General features: G+C 47.0%; 1 pseudogene; it reads left to right on the plus strand.

Moving 5' to 3' along the window:
- The first annotated feature begins 3,413 nt into the window (after nucleotides 1–3,413).
- On the plus strand, nucleotides 3,414–3,962 carry LOC127668655 (40S ribosomal protein S2-like; annotated as a pseudogene).
- Nucleotides 3,963–4,973: the final 1,011 nt, after the last annotated feature.

The following is a 4,973-nucleotide window of genomic DNA, read 5'->3' on the forward strand; positions in this document are numbered from 1 at the left end:
CTAAGCTCTGTGGTACAGCACAGACTTAGCCTATACCAGCCTCTCTATTCAGTCCCCAGCACACACCACCCCCCCACACACATACACACACACACACACACCACACATAAACACACACACACACCACACACACACACACTAAAGGACAAATAAAGGGACTCTAATTTCTCTCGTATGGAATTGGTGTGGTGGCAGGGACTCTGTAAGCAAAATCCCCTCTTATAGTTTAGATATGGAATAATAGTGCCACCAAGGTTTGTGGGTCTTTTTATGCAAAAGCATACAGGCTTTGGAGGCTCTGTATCACAAAAGACCATCTCGGCTATTGAGACCCTCTCTGTACAGCAAAGAGAGATGGATAAAGAAAGGAATTTGGCAACCTAGTGCTTGAAAGTGCCTCATTTATTAAATTGGCCCCCAGGGCGTGCAAGCAGCCAAGCCCATGAAAAATAGAACGTGTAAGGACACAAGTCTGAGAAAAGAAGGGCAGAGTCTTTCATTCCTGCCTGCAGGGAGAGAGCTCTGCGGTGTCTGCAGACGTTTGTCCAGCTGGCTGCCTCCCCTTCTCCGGCTCAGTCACCACAGCAAGAGGGCAGTCTCCATAGATAGCCACACCACTGGCTCACTCTACCCGGGGTAGCAATTTCGGATTCCTGTGATGTGGTAATGGGTTACAGAAATCAAAGCTGGGTTTTAGTTTCTACCCTTTAAGCTGAAATGATTCTTTCCTGTGATTTCTTTGCCCAAGACACGTTGTGGGATTAGCATATTATCGCTTGGGCCCTATAATAAAGCCGGAGTCAAGGAAGCCTTGAGAATGGGCATCTCAGGAGGAGCAAGACTTGCGGTCTCTTCCTGACGGCTGAGTTCACCCAGCGACTTTGAACTAAAGAGAGCGGAAATACAGCTTTAGAATCAGACATTTGGTCATGACCTATCCCATTGTCTTAAGGTTTTCACAACCAAGGCAACTCTTATAAGGGACAAGATTTAATTGGGGCTGCTTACAGTGTAAGGTTCAGTCCATTATCATCAGAGCAGGAGGCGTGGCAGCATCCAGGCAGGCTTGGTACTAGAGAAGGAGCTGAGAGTTCAGCATCTTAATCCAACCATAGTCAGGAGAGGCTTCTAGGCAGCTAGAAGAGTCGCAAAGCCCACCCCCAAAGTGGCACACTTCCTCAAACAAGGCCACACCTACTCCAACAAAGCCATATCTCCTAATAGTGCCACTCCTTGGGTCAAGCCTATTCAAACCACCACATCCATATTCCAGACAATGCAGTTTCTTTTCTTCTTAAAATATTTGGTATACATTACTTCCTTCATTTCTTCTTATATCATCTCTGTCTGTCTTCCCTGCCTCACCCCACTCCCCAAGTGTTCCATACTCTCATTGGTAGATATTTTGGGTAACAGAGCTTGATGGGCAGTGGACGCATCCATAAACGAATGTCCTTGTTTAGAGATGACACACTCCCAGGCTAGCTCAGTCTGTACAGCATGAAACTCTTAATCTCAGGGTTGTTGGTTCATGCCACACATTGGGCACCAATTTGTAGAGGTAAATGTCCAACCCAAAAAAGTCTGGTCAAAGAAATCATAACTCAATTAAAAGGAATACAAGCTACACGCCTAAATCGGGCAGATTTATCACTACACTACTGTATTTCCCATCTATGAGATCCTTTATAACTTCCGGTTTCTCCAAGCCACAAGCTTCTGCTCCATCTTCACTCCCTCCTCCTCCATCGTCCTCTCTCTCCTCCTCTCTCCCTTTTCCCCCAAACTTTTCAGCTCCACCTTCCCTCCTACTGCCTCATTACTGCCTCTAGCCTTTATTTGAAAAGTTAAGGTGGGGAGAAGGTTCACAAAGTACTCCTCTTCTGCAGCCTCTCCTGGGAAGGTGGAATTAGCATCAAAATACAAGACTAGGGCTATCCACACACACTCTCTGTGCAGACGGAAGATGGTGGTGGGTGGGTGGTTGTCTTTGTTGGTTTAATTTTTTTAAGACAATGTCTTACTGTGTGTTCCTGGCTTGCCTTGAACTCTCAGCTCCTTCCCACAACCAAGACCCAGATTATACAGGAGTGTTATCAGTCTGGGCCCAGGTCCAAGCCAGCCTCAAAGTCATAGAGCTCTGTCTGCCTCTGCCTCCTGAGTGCTGAGATTAAAAGGGGTATGCCACCAGGCCCAGCTACATCCAGACTCTTAAAAACTTAAAGGATTTTTTTTGTTGTTGTTGTTGTTGTTGTTGTTATTTGCCTGAGATAAATTCACATGTGCATTACTCTATCTCAAATATATTGACTGAATTTTCTGGTGTCACTGTTTGTTTTGCTAGCAAAAGCAAGAACTGCTGTGAAGACACAGGAGAGATGCTTGAAATATTTTGGTGACATTTATTTATAGTATGTGTGTACAGTTATTCAGCTGAGTGTAGAGGTGTGTGTGTGTGTGTGTGTGTGTGAGAGAGAGAGAGAGGGGGGGGGAAAGAGGGAGGAATAGAGAATGAGAGAGAGAGGGGGAGAGAGAAAGAGGAAAACTAGCAGGATGTGAGTCTCATCTTCTACTGTATGGGGCCCAAGGATCAAACTGAGTCATCAGGGCTGGGCCATCCTGCTTGTCCAGAAACACTTTTTTATTTCACAAATGGTTGGAAATGGCTTACCAGAATATAAGCATTAAGATGGAAAAGTAAAAATAGATATGGATCGGAGAAAAATCAATAGACTCTCAAGAAAAGATAACCAAAAAACAAGGGCATTATCCATGTCCTCCAGAGTGTAATGTGTGGGGAGGCAACAGAAACTTAAAACTGTAAGAAATGTTAGAGTCTAAGTGGGATCTCACTGCCAAGATGAGTCCAGTTCTGGGATGATGTGCAATTTCCAGCAAGGAAAAACATAACAGGAAGAAAGTGATTAGAGGGAGGGGAGGGAGGGAGGGAGGGAGGGAAGGAGGGAGGGAGGCAGGGAGGGAGGAAAGGAGGCAGGGAGGAAGGGAGGGAGGGAGGGAGGAAGGAAGAAGGAAAGAAGGGAGAAAGGGAGGAAGGAAAAGAGGAAGGGAGGAAGGAAAGAAGGAAAGAAAAGGAATGCAAAGGAGAGAGTGAGGAAGGGAGGTAAAGCCACATTTACCCAGCTTCACCAAGCCCTGGGTTCAGTCCCCACCACAGCATAAACTGGGCATGGTGGTACACACCCGAAATCCCAGCATTAGGAAGAAGAAATAGGTGAATCAGAAGCTCTGGGTCATCCTTGACTGCATAGGAAGTTCAAGGGCAGCCTGGGATACAGGCGGGCTGCCTTTCGAGAGGAAGAAAAAAATCACACTAGAAAACAAGGTGTTTCCTCCTCCTCCCCCTCCTCCTCCTCCTCTTCCTCCTCCTCCTCCCCTTTCTCCTCCTCCTCCTCCTCCTCCTGCCAGTGCAGAGGCAGACTTGGCAGAGCCAGTTGACCAGGTTCAAGGCATTCGTTCTATTGGGGACTACAATGGTCACGTTGGTCTTGGTGTTAAGTGCTCCAGGGAGGTCGCCTCTGCCATCCGAGGAGCCATCATCTCGGCCAAGCTCTCCATCGACCCTGTGTGGAGAGGCTTCTGGGGGAACAAGATTGGCAAGCCCCACACTGGTCCGTGCAAGATGACAGGCCACTGTGGCTCTGTGCTGGAGCGTCTCATCCCTGTCCCCAGAGGCTCTGCTCCTGTACCCAAGAAGCTACTGATGATGGCCAGTATAGACGACTGCTACTCATCAGTCAGGGGGCTGCACTGCCACCCTGGGTAACTTCACCAAGGCCACCTTTGATGCCAACTCCAAGACCTACAGCTACCTGACCCCTGCCCTCTGGAAAGAGACTGTGTTCACCATCTCTCCTAATCAGGAATTCACTAATCATCTTATGAAAACCCACACCAGAGTCTCTGTTCAGAGGACCCAGGCTCCAGCTGTAGCTACCACATAAAGGTTCATTTATACAAGAAAAATAAATGAATTGAGTCTGTTAAAAAAAAAAAAAAGAAAACAATGTATTATTTCCATAACTTCAAGATGAAGACTATAAATGTAGTAGCTACTCCAAGGCCAATAAAGCTATGAGCACTGTGGAGCTTGGCTCCCACAGGCCCATATATTTGAATGCTTAGAGACCACCACTCCCTGTTTATGTGGCAACAATGGGGGTCTTTGAAACAGTTGCACAGGTTGTGTAAGAAATGTTTCCAGGGTAGGTTTTACTCTAGAAATATTGTGGTTGAAGGATGCTGGGGGATGAAACTAAATGTCTTATATAAAGCAAAACACATGAAATTGCATTTGTGTGGGGTGACAGATAAATACCAATTGGCTGGATTTGAACTCCCAACTTTAAAATAGAAGGGTGTGTTGCGGCTTGGGTGTAGCCTGGTTGGTAGAGTGCTTGTCTAACGTGCACAAGGCCCTGAATTCAGCCTCTCACAATACACAAACAGGAAGTGGTGGTGCGTGCTTGTAATGCCAGCACTGAGGAGGCAGAGGCAGGAGAACCAGAAGCTTAAGGTCATCCTCAGCAGCATGTGGAGTGTAGGATAGCCTTGGCTACATGAACCCTTGTCTCAGTGAAAATCTCAGGGGCTCAGCGGTTAAGAGTCCATTCTGCTCTTTCAGAGGACCCAAGTTCAGCTCCCGGAACCCACAGTGGACAACTCACTAATGCCTGCAACTTCAGCTTCTGGGTGTCTTACACACACACACACACACACACACACACTTTTTAAAAAGAGTGTGCCTGGGTAGGTGACAATGGCAACAGTTTGACTTCAGAATACCAGCAGCATGAAGACTGGAGAATGAGAGCATGTTCTCTGGAGACCGTCAAGGTGAGCCACACAGCTGAGGGCTTGAGTGACCTTCCTTGCTGCAGAGAGGAAGGAAATAGGACTTCCTACCTCCTGGTCTCTTCTCCAGATTCCTGAATGGGACTGCCCTGTTTTTTGAG

The sequence above is a fragment of the Apodemus sylvaticus genome, chromosome 18 (assembly GCF_947179515.1).
Source record: "Apodemus sylvaticus chromosome 18, mApoSyl1.1, whole genome shotgun sequence".
Taxonomy (NCBI): domain Eukaryota; kingdom Metazoa; phylum Chordata; class Mammalia; order Rodentia; family Muridae; genus Apodemus; species Apodemus sylvaticus.